Here is a 12,707-nt window from a genome sequence, read left to right as displayed (position 1 = left end):
TTCTAAACCAGAATAATTTTTTTTTTCTCCTGGAGAAAGTAGCTTAGTGGAATTTTATAGAGTTAGTATTAAATAAGAAATTAGTTTATTCTTTAAATGAAAGGGGATGGATTCCTAGTCAGGATAAATTATTCAGAACCAGATTTATGGCAAATGAGAGCTGGCCCCTGCCTCATTGAAAGAATTATTCAAGCCTCTTGTAGCAGGTGGCAATATCTCACTGACCTCATCTCAACCCAGACCAGGTTATCGATGCTTTAAAGGCAAAATGTAGCAGTGTGAGCTCAGTGCACTTGAGGGATTGTGCTTACAGTGTGAAAAGCCCTCAGTGGAACACTCATCAGTCACCTGTGAAGGGCTCTTTTGTTAAGTTAAAACCTATTTCCAGTTGATTTCAGGTAAACTGAATAAAATAAGGATCTTCCACACCTGGATTTCTATCAGCTCACTTTTGGAAGTTTACAGCCATACCTTGGTTTGCTGGATTATCTTTCCCACACGGGCTAAGCCCAGCCACTACAGACAATGCAAAATCATAACTGCTGCTTTATAGCCCTTAGATATTCCTCTGAGAACACCTTTCATATTGACCAAGTTGAACAGGCATACAACGAATTTGCAGTTTTTCAACTCCTTTTCCATTGATGTAAGTGAATGTGATATGGTGTTAGAGCAGAGCTACCTTTGGATTGACAACATAAACAATCCTTGAACATGTACACAGTTTTAAAATTCAGGAATGCTCTTATGCACATGCATTATGATGAAAGTCAGCTTGTGATTAAATTGATCTTTGCCTGAATAAAAAAGTAGTACAATAAGCGGAGCATACGTACTTCTAATTGAGTAGGCAAGCACACATATGAGAGTAAAGGCCACACTTAGGATCAACTATGACATTTACATTTCCAGAAAGATGTATGTCCAAAGTTTTTTCCATTGTACTGCAGCACAGGAATTACATCAGTATGTCATTAGATGGAAATAAATAAAATATCCAAGATTTTGTTTGAATTTTCTTCAATTCCTTAAGTTTTCTTTAATGCAAGTTATTCTCCCAATAAGTACGTTTTGCTCCAGAAATATAAATATTAAAAAAAAATTATGCACTGTGGAACAGAAGTACTGACTTAATACTCAGTTTCATAGTCCCACGTGCCCTATCATTAGTGGCAGACTGATTGTTTTCCACATTTCAGCAAAACACACTGGACTAATTATAATTTCACCAACACTGGAGTTGAAGAACACAGATTAATGATCAGCAATTAAAACATCAACAACATCACAAACAATAATGCTTCATACTGTTAATTTCTGTTGCCTAAAGTCACGCTATTTCTCTTTGGGCATGAAATACATAATGCAGTCATTACTTCCAACATGAATAAAATGCTATCACATTACATGCTGAGATTCATATACTGTAGCTAATTTACAGCACCTAGACAGGAATGTGCACTTGGTGGATTGTGCATATGTAATAAGAAGCTAAATCAGTGCAAGATCTGAAATACCAGAACTCAGTTAGACTGCTCTATCAAAACATATGCAGCACCAAATCCAGATTTTAAACAACCATAAGCTCAATGTAAACAAAGTACATCAGACTGGAGTCTTTACCTTCAGAAGTTTTTCTGGCAGACCAATGCTGTCAGATTCAACTGACAGAGGTACAGCCTAGACTTTCGTGCTACGTTTTCTTAGAAAACTAACATCACTGTAATCCTTTCTGTCTGGTGCAGCATTCAATTTAATCAAGTCTCTAGCACAAAGCTCATCTGATGTCATTTCTCATTTGCACTAGGAAATCAATGGCTGCAGCTGCAAGCCACTGCAGTAGGTAACTGTGGTTTGCCTTTGCCCTTTGAGCATTTGCCTGCAGAGTTTGGAGGCTGTCACCCCACAGTCAGCATGGCTTGTGGTAGCACAACTAGGGCAGGACTTAAAACAGTCCTTTTGTCAGCATATCTGCAAGGGCATCCCATTAGCTATGGTACAAGTGATTGTGTGAACTCACTTGCTGTAACACTGTTTCTGTTATGCTCAATATTCTCTGTTATCTTTTTCACCTACTGAAATTTATGTTGGGAGATGCATTCAGTAAACTGAAAAATAAACAAATGTACTATCTCTGTGTTGAATGTCAGCACCTTTATGTGATCTGAAACACTAAAAAGCAAGCTGGGGACAGCTTTGTTATGAATGAATGGTGAGCAGAGGCAGACACAGGGAATGAAAGCAAACCCATGAATCTCGCTAGTCATTTTCAGAGTGGAAATATTCCGTTCACTCAGATGCAGCCCTATTATGGAAATTGAAATGGATAATAAACCCAGCAAAGACATGCGTTAATTAATGTTTGCCGCATTTAAAATTTTCCCTATATGATTCTACAAGACAAAGCAAGATGCCAGCAGCTGATGTGTTCTTTATTAACTGTTTATCAAGGACAGCTTGATAAACATGACAGCTTGTTATTCATGACAGCTTAGTCATCTCTTACCAAGGGTAGAGACTCCTGATGACTGCCGAAGTGCTAGACTGATATGGAGTAAAACTGCCCAACAAGAGGAAATATCAACGCTAGTTATGTCCAGCACTGAAACAGGTGCAGAACTGTGAATGGACATACACATAAAGAATTCACCCATCAGCTCACAGGGATGATCTGCCTGGTACAGCAAATATCAGATCACTAGAGATGTCATGGAAGTTGAAGGGAAAGTCAGGTGTTTCATTTAACTGCAAAAACTTTTATGTCTAACTTCAGACGTTTCTTGTTTCTTTCTTAGCAGCTGGAATTAAAGCTGTTCATGAGCTGCCACCCATGAATAAAGATTCTGCCTCCCTGACTTTCTGCATCAATATCTCACAAGTGTCATTAAAACCAGCTGGTATATTTATGAACAAAAATGTTACATTGTAGAAAGCTTGGCAGAATTTTTCCCTAATACATTAGCAGCCCCGGAGGCATTGTCACAGAGCTGCCAGAAAAAGGTTTGGTTTAACTTCCCAAATCCAATTCCCAGGAGCAGCAGGGATTACAGCAAGAAAGGTCTAGAGCAACTGAGAGAGACTTTCCTTATGCCACTTAATGGGATGCCCTCTGGCCAAATGGACATACTCTGTGGGTTCTAAATGCAGCCAGGTTGAAATTCACGGTGTTTCTTGCTATGATACAGAGAAGTAAGGATGCTTCCACCTGACACCTCACACATGGCATATGGGCAACTATCACAAGTGATAAACAGAATGTCTGTTACCATTTCTCAAACATAAGCATGGATGGCTGAAGGCCCAATTGAAGAAAATTCCCCTTTAAGAGCCAAACAACAGGTGGAACAGAATTATCATCATTTTCTTACAATACTTTATGGGCATTGTCAGATGTTCAGACAATGGGGCTGATCTGCTCAGCTGCTCTACTTGCAGACAAAGGAGTTGGGATATGGACTTTCTATACATTTAAAAACAAAGAGCTATGATTCACAAGTAGCTTTGCCAACTGGTGGATAGCCAAAGACACAGCCAAAGAGCTATGCATGGGCTTTAGATACCAATTCAGGGAAACAGTTTACTCTCTGTTGTAAAGCTTTTTTATTACCTTCTTCATTTACCTTTCCTAAAGCATTACCATACCTATTACCTTCTCTTGTGCAGCATATTCACGCAGCATTATTTTTCATCATTCATGTTCCCAGTATGGTGGCACCCAGTTAAGATCTTCAAAATGGCAAAGTGAGCCATTCTGGAGCTTAGTGATGTCAGACAGCTTCAGACAACTTTGCTTCAAATGCTTGTGTGTGAAGAGCCTTATATTAACCTTATATCCACCATCAGGGAAATTTTACATGACAGTAGATGTTCTTAAACATATTTTCTTCATTTTACTTTTTTCTCTTTACACAACCTTTTATTGGCTATAAACTCTATACGAGGATCCTGGTAGAGGTGCTCAAATCACAGATATTATGGTGCTGGTGTTTCATCACCTCATTGTGCTGGCCTGCCCTGCGACAACCAACACTTCCTCCCTGAACACAACTATAATAGACATCCAAGTCCTGCAGAAAAGCTCAGACCATTCTGCAGTGCAACTCTTTCCAGAAACACTTTTTCTTGGCAGTCCTACAAATCATATCTGCTGGTACTGGTTAGAAGAGCACAGGCAAACTCCATCCATCATGGCAGCAGTGGTTTTTTCTTCTAAACATTGTCTTCTGTTTTATGTAATTGGAAGAAATATCATTGTAAGAAGAAACTATTTCAGAGGCACTCTCTCAGAAGGCCTGTGTGAAAGGTTTAGAAGTACCTGTACAGCTTGACCTGATACCAATAGCATCAGCAAAGGCTCAGTTCTACACCTGGATATAATGGAGTCAAATAAGCCGCTGACAACAGCCCCCAACACACACCTCCCCCACCTAGCTCTGACTTTTTTTTGGTCATATGACAAAGCTAGACTCCAGCTCAAGAAACTTACAAAATGAAATCACTTTCCATTGCATTATTCATTTTGGATGTAAACTTACTGTGGCAGATATCACCAAAGGATTTCAGAAAGATAGAGGTGTTCTTACATTGCTTTCAGCAGCAAATAATTAGCTATTTGCTCTCAGAATAATACAGTGGACCTTTTGAGAACTATGTAAGCAAAAAGGAGGTTTTATACAGCAGTTTCACAGAAAATCAAACACATCAAAATGTGACCTATTCAAACTGCAAGTGATGTAGTGAAGAAAGATCATCCCTTAGCTGAGTACATGTTAAGTTCAGCAAAACTGTCAAAGGCCTTTAAGGCAAACAGCCTATTACAGTCCATGAACGTTGTAAACTATTACCACTGCCAAGGTAATGTGGGATAATTTCTCCAGAACTACAAAGCTGACATATTGTCATTTGACTTTTCCTCAGAACTTTACAGATAGATCATCTCTGCAGATAACATGCTTAGCAGCAGGAAGGTTTTCCCTCTTCTCAGAACAGCTAACAGAAAAGATAGGAAAGGCAAGTCTGTACAAGCTACAGCAGCTACAGCAGCCAGAAAAAATACAGCAACAAAATCTCTTAAGAATACCATAATTACATATTTTTCTATGGCACAGAGCTTGGAAAAATCAGCTGGAAGATAGGCAGAAATCAGGATTCTGATTTCTGTGTCAGGGATAGAGAAATATTCCAGCACCGACTCCCAGCAGTGGAATTCTCAATCCACAAGTTTACATGATTAAGCTGCGACCATTTAACTCACTAGGCATTTGATCGATATCTCTGTCACACAAGAAAGGACACAAATTGCTTTGGGAAATGCTAATGGACATCCTAAGGTGTAACTGCCTTCCAAAAGCATTTTCCTATGTTTGTACACTAGGGGGATCTGAAGCAGGAGCCGGGCTGCAGTTATACGGGAGAGCACACACAGGAGGCATAATTAAAAGACAGAGATAACAATGCTGAGCATAATACTAACCATGAGGCAAAAAGGGTTTTCCAAACATATATAACTGTTAAAAGCCAATACAAAAGCCTGAGGTTCTTTAATAAAAAGGGCAGCAGATTATCCATTGTGCCTACCAGAACAGGTGTTTTGGTACTCCTAACAGTGCAGTGTCAATGACACCTTTAGGATAATTACTGGTTTATCCTGAGGTCCTAAATACATAATCACTTTATAACAGATGCAAATAGATTATAAAAACCAAACAGATATCCCATAGGAAACAAATAAAACACGAACACCTAATAGAAAACCAGTATTACTTTAGACCTTCACAGTTGTGATAGAAAATACTGCAAGAAATCAACTAATCTGGCACTTTCTACTCTCAGTGACTTTCTCACAAATTATCACACCTTATTGAACTCTCACTGATTTGATATCACAGCAGCCCTGATGAAAAATGGCTAAAGAGAACACAGAGAATTCACTGAGTTCAAGTGGCTGAAAACAGATGTTTCATCCCTCTGGAGTTTTAAAGGAAATAGAAGTTTAAAAGTACGTACACCAAAAAGTTGGGTTAAATCATTTACTGAGTAAAAGGTCACAGGCTTTTGAAACTGAAATGCAAAGATCTGTACTATGGGCATGGATAATAGCCCTAGAAAAGCAGGAATTTTTTTTTATAACTTTTATTATAAGCAGGACACCTGCCCCTCATAGGCTAATCAACAAAAACTGAAATCATGTTTAGCTGCTGGAACTTGAGCTCATATCATAAAGATTCATCAGTCTAGCTGTAAAAATTAGTCTCATTCAGACTTTAACAATTTGGAAAAAAAACCCACTCACTGGACAGTGATTTGAATGAAAAAGTGTGGCCCAGCCAAAACAAAAAGAAGGAAATAGCAAAATAATGCTGAATGAATATCTAACAATTCTAAGTAGAAATTTTATTTTTAAATGTATTATTTGTACCAAAGAAAACATCTCACATTTGTATTTTTTTAAGATTTGATCGTCACCAAAAATTTGAATTTGTTTTTATTTAAATTTAAAAATCCCTCCAAAACCCTGCATACTATCTGTCTCAGACGTGTGTTTCACATCTGCTTTTCAGTATTGCCAAATGACAAAGAATTTCACAATTCACACTGTTCATTTCCTCCCTAATGATTTTATTTAAATGCCATATTGCTCCTAAAATACTGATAGCCACAGAAATGCCAAAGGTTTCTGCATCAAGGTGCAATTCCATGAAGCCTCACTTTGAACTTTCTGGGATATCCTCTGGCTGAATTTTACACAGATCAAGTTGGCTTTGAGATTCAGATTGAACACTTATGAAAATGACTTTGTTTAAAAATATACTGTTCAAAGACTTCTCTGCCCAAAGGAGCCCCTTTAACCTTCAAGCTGTACTTACTGTAGGAATTCATGTGAGCCTTGAGTAGTCCCAGCTCTCTCTTCTCACAGCAGTATTGTTTATGTTCATTGATATCTGTTCTCCATATCTTGAAATTTTTCCCCAACTGAGCTCTGCCTCTGGAGGGTACTGATTCATCCATTTCCTGATAACCAATATGTTCTCTTTGGATTGCTAAGAGAGATGGCAAATACTGCAAAAGGAAAAGGGTAAAAGAAAGGATTTTAAATTTTAAATACATTTGAACTTTCAAAAATTTACTTCTTATTTTATGTTTTGCTTAAATGAGTGTTCATTTGAGATTCATCAGCATGAAAGAACAGAGAAAGTGAATTCTTAATTTTCCTCTTTTAGGTATTCATATCAGCCACTAGACAGATTAGACATCTATGGATAATATGGAGAAACACAAGTTTTTTAGTAAGACCTGAATAAAAAGCATGCATCCTCATGCTTCAAAGAATTACAAAAATAAATCTAGAACTGATATCCCTTTGCTCTATAAATAGTGTTTGATGGAGATTGAAGAGAAACTTTTGTTTCCCATATTAGTTCCATAATTGCCTGATAGTACTACATCCTGAAGCAATTTTATCAGAGAAACAATAGAACATACACACTTTGCTGAAGAGAAAACTAATTTGCATCACTTATTCAATGGTAATTGTGCGTGTTTTCAGCTCATAAACAGGTGAGGGTTCTTATCCCACCGTAAAAAAAATGCAATTTATCTTGTTGGGTTTATCAGGGTATGAACACACACAGGAAAGTTTCCTATGTCACAAACAAACTGACAATTTTCTCAGAGGGCCTTGCCCACAAGCTCACACCCCAGGATAAAAGGCCTTCCTGTCCTGTATAAACCAGCAGCTCAAAGCTCTGTGGCAATTTGTAAACTCTTAAACACCCAGTTCAGAGCAGTAAGGGAGTGCCTGTACTCAGCTCAGAGCACACAAACACTTACAGGAAAAAAAACCTTTATCAGAGGACGTAGCAGATCTTAGAATGTATTACACTAAGAAAAAATTGCAATTCATCAAGCAATTTTTTCACTGTCATTTATCAGCAGTAACCATTAATAGATGTCTGCAAAGTTGCAGATGGCTCCATTTCAGCAAGCTTTTCAGGCCACTGTTTAGAATATCATGGCATTTAAGCAAAATGTTATGAGGTGACATCTTGGGATGTTATTTGACATTGCATATGGATGGATAACCTCCCTTCCCCCTGCCCATCAGCTGGCAGTTCCAATCCAAAGAATCAGTCTGGAAGTTCAGAGTTATGAGTCCAGAATGAAAAACTCAGTATGCAGAAGCAGTTCTCAATGGAGGCAGGAGGGATACTACAAACTTTACATGCTCCTTTTTCCACTAGCAGCTATGGGAAGTCGTGAATTTACACAACATTTTATTTTCCAGGCATGTACTTGTTTCTAATGTAAATGATATAGAAAAAAAATATTGATTGACCATAAACATCTCCAAAAATAGTTTTTGTGAATAATGAACTTTTTTCCAGATATTTCCCTTTGGTACCTTTGAAACAGTGAATGCTGCAATAAATGTTTTAGAACAAGTAATTGCAAATAAATTACAGAAATATTTTATGTCTTTTCTTAAAGGATAATTCACACAGCCATCCTAGACAAGTGTTACTACTCAGAAAAAAATATCCACAGCATAAGTAAGACAGCACTGGGTGACAGACATTCCTGAATCATACCACACTTTCACAGGAGATCTGGAAATTGTCATCACAGCCACTTGCTATTAAAGCTCAAACAATTTAATAATGAGAGCTGACACATTTTAACTGTTGGTGCCATCATGACATTAAATTATATGATGGACTGCCCCAAAATGATAAACTTTAAATTATGAAAAAGTTTATGATGCTAAACTCCCCATCCTCCGTTAACATCTTTTACCAGTTCCAATTTCTTCCACTTCCAGTAAATGTCACCAAATACCTTCCTCCTTTTAGAAAACCACATTATAAAGTTGAAAAAAATTATAATAGAAAAAAGTACATTTTCAGTCTCTATATTCCATTTATCGTGGTGTTAGGGTACATTTTGATAATTGGAAAACCCAGTATGCAGACAGAACAAAGCAGATCCTCTCATGAGGTAACAACTAATAAGCAGAGGAACAAACTTTTAGTAATAATTCTGGAGGACAAAACACTTCATTTAGGTACACAGGGAGTATAGAATAGGCAAAGTTTGTGCATTGTCTTCAATATATAAACCCACCAAAAAGCTCAAGGATATGGATCCCGTGGGCAAGTGAGTCAGCCTCCACGTCCTCTCATTCCCCTGTCTCAGTGAAACATTTGTGTCACTCAGTGCCAGGTGATCTGGTCCCCATTAGGTGGCTCTACCCAAACTGCAGACCAGGAGTATTACCAAGCTCACTCACTGTCAGCCATGCCTAAACACAAGGCTGTGTCTAGGAACAGATGCCCATGTACCCCATTGCTAAATCTTCAATCTGTACTTTTTACACGAAGGATTTTTCAATCCTTCTTGTGCCTCCAAATTCTTTGTGCTTACTCTGGCTTTCTTGCTAATTCAAGTCCAGGGAAAGACAAATAAGGTAATATAGGAAAAAAAATCAAAACTTTATAACTGGGAATTGGAAACCTATTGCATTTAATATCTTTCCATATAAGTGTTTCAGACATTTCCCAGAGGTAGTGGAGCACTGACTCTTTTGCACAGCCACACGTGGAACAGCACATGCCACACCAGCTTGCTGTACTCAGTTGTGTTCATTACAGTAGACACAAACATGCTAATTAAAACATGTATACATACATATTTTCAATGCAACTGTATCTAGGAGTGATTTCAAGTGTTCCCAGCATGAAAGTGGAAATTCTGAACAAAGGTGCTATAAATGAACCTAAAATTCAGATTTAAAAAAATCTTCTCCAATATAAGCTTGAACGTTTTCTAAAATAACTGATAAATAATGGCAGTCATTTGGCTTTTAATGAAATATAGACAACAGGAAAAATTCTATCTTGAAAGAGATTGGGAAAAATGCAGTTCTTGGTTATACAGCACAGCATTCCACATCAATTTTGCTGGCTTGCAAATGTAAACAGTTCTGCACAAAGCTTGGCAACCTAATAATCAAGCTGAGCTCCTCCCAGATAATAATAATTTTTACTTGAAAAGACTCCGATAACAAAGTTTCCTCTGCTGGGTTTCAAATGGAACTGTAAGAGTCAGACTTGACTGTCAAGTGTTTTCATGTCACTGCTTGCTAACTGAAAGATGAAGAGAATAACAAGCTTTAAGGAACAGGTGCTACGAATAGAAGAATTAAGAAATAAACACCTGCAGAGAAGGACAGAAAAAAACTTTCCATGGCAGAATAAAATTCAGTAAAGGTTGACACAGCGTCTCTAGTAAAGCCCCTGTTCTCAATCACTTGCACCATTGAGAAAGCTGTAATCATCTGAGTGATGTGTCTCCCCTAGCCTGAATTTCCTGGAAAATTTCAGTCAAAATACTGCAGCAGTTCCTGAGAAAAAAGCAATGGGAAATAGCATTTGCTTAGAAAGTTAAAAGATTCTGAAGACCTCTCTTTAAAAAGTCCAAGCTTGAGAATAAGAACTTGCCAAGTTGGCAGAGATCTTGTGCCTTTTGCTCTCTCAATGAAAAGCCACTCAAAAAAGTCCAACTTCAACCCTTGTGGTCTGTGCACAGCCAGGACTTCCTGGACTTGTATTTCCCAACCTTTCTGTCTGTACTGGACGTGCTCCAGGGGCCTGAGAATTACAGCTCAGTGCCAAATCTGAGTTGAACAATCTGAACTCAGGCAAGAGGTCTTTGCTGCCATTTCAGTACTTTCCTTACTAAATCCAAGCAACACGCAGGGGGCACTCTCAAACTCAAATATCCAGGGAGAGCACCAATCCTTCAGGAAACAGACTGGGAAGAAGAGGAGCTGGAGGAATGAAAAAGAAACTGGGTAAATGTAGGGAAAAGACAGACTGAGACCCAAAAAACTTGGACCAGAAGAAAGAAGAAGGAGAATAAACAGTGAGCAAGTAGGCTACTGGGCAGAGAGGCTTGAGTAAAACCCAGGAGAAGGAAGAAAAAATTCTGTTGAAGAACAACTCCCAGCTAGAAAAGATATCTAGGAATGAGGCTGGAGAAGCAAGAAACACAGAAGCTGTGTCTCCTACAGTACCCCTCCACCCCCCACCTAAACATCCTGCAACTTAATATCATTATGTAAAGCTAAAGCTTTTGTTCTAAGGTGGTTTTTTTCTTCCTTTCTCCAACTTCTGATCATATTCATTAGTTATATAGTCCTACTGCTTTCCTCTGAGGCAAACAGCATTTGTATTTTTAGCTTACCTTTTAAGGATATAGGTATTTGAATATTTTCCAAAGTCTTCTACTGTTCCCTGACAAATTTTTTACTATTTTTTAAAAATGAAAATAGAACATTCAATTTAAAAAATAAGCTTTCAATAAAAATTTTGACTTCCATGAGTGTACATGAACTCAGCTCAAAGGAACTTCCAGGAACTTAACAAATTAACCTTTTTTTGTTTTCTCCTTTGTAGATCACCATTAATCTTACAGTAAATCTATTTAGCTCAAATGCAGTGTTTGATCTGCTTTGGGAGAGAAAATTCAACTGCTTCTACAGAGCCATGTGATACAGAATAGTTCTTTGCCAAACACTCCAACATTTCCATTCTTTTTTATGATTCCTTAAGCATCATAGCAGGTGTGGGTGTAAATGTATGTGATAACTAGTTGACAACCTTTCTGAATTTTTATTTTCTATAGTTTGGTTATAAACAATTTCCAGATTAATAGTATCTGACCTACCTAAGACAAATTCCACCAGGTTTGGTGCTTATTAAAGTACTCTGATAAAAAATAGACATTAAAGTAATGAGGAGTGTTGCAAGTAGCTTGAATATCAATATAAATTTTCAGAGATTTTGTTCACCCCAAACAAAAATTCCAGTACAAAATTAGCTGTAGAACCCTCATCTACCAATTCCCAGCACAAGAATGAATACCTGTAAGTCCAGGAATGGCTCACATGTCAAATGTTCTCAATCACCAGGATTTCCTTTAGGACTATTAGAATAAAATATTCCAATAAGGAAATGTTCTTCAAAATATAAAAAAAAAAAATGCACAAAGCTTTCTGAAATATTTTTCATTCCAGTCATTGCTTCTGGCAGTCACCAGAAAAGCTGACAGTGGCATTTCAATTTTCAGATTTCAATACTGCTTTTGATAGATGTTATTCTTTGTATATATCTGGATTATTTCTAAGCCTTATTCTTCTAAAAGTCCCCACGCAGTTGGATTTAGTTTTCACTGTCAGTGGCCTGAACAAGATGATCACTTAATGTGAAAAGACCCATGAAGCAGCAAGAGAGAAGGACATGTAGCAGTGTCAAATTCTGCAAGATTGTTCTGTATTACTTAAGTTCATGTGACTGAATGACAGTCTGGAAAACTTAATTTTGGAACTCAGTACTAAGTTTTGGAAGACAGTTCGTAATTGAAAAGTTCGTTTCTAATGAAAATATGAGGTGATGAAAGGTTGGACTAGCAGACTAGATCATTTGAGTCTTTATTAATAATATGAGTTCATTTTAATTCAGTGAAGCACATAATTGGCATCAAGCTTTCCAAGATCAGCACTCTTTCCTGTGACTTGAATCTATAATTTTTTAAGACATTTTTAATGTTATGGTAGATGTTTTTATTATTTGCATTTTTAAATTAGGTTACTGTCAGATAGAGGAATTAAAAGCTTGCTGATTTTATTGAGCCCTATGATTTCCAGTGGC

Source organism: Fringilla coelebs (genome assembly GCF_963513975.1).
Source record: "Fringilla coelebs genome assembly, chromosome: 12".
NCBI classification, from domain to species: domain Eukaryota; kingdom Metazoa; phylum Chordata; class Aves; order Passeriformes; family Fringillidae; genus Fringilla; species Fringilla coelebs.
The sequence above is the reverse complement of the archived record's forward strand: the minus strand, read 5'-3'. Positions refer to the sequence as shown.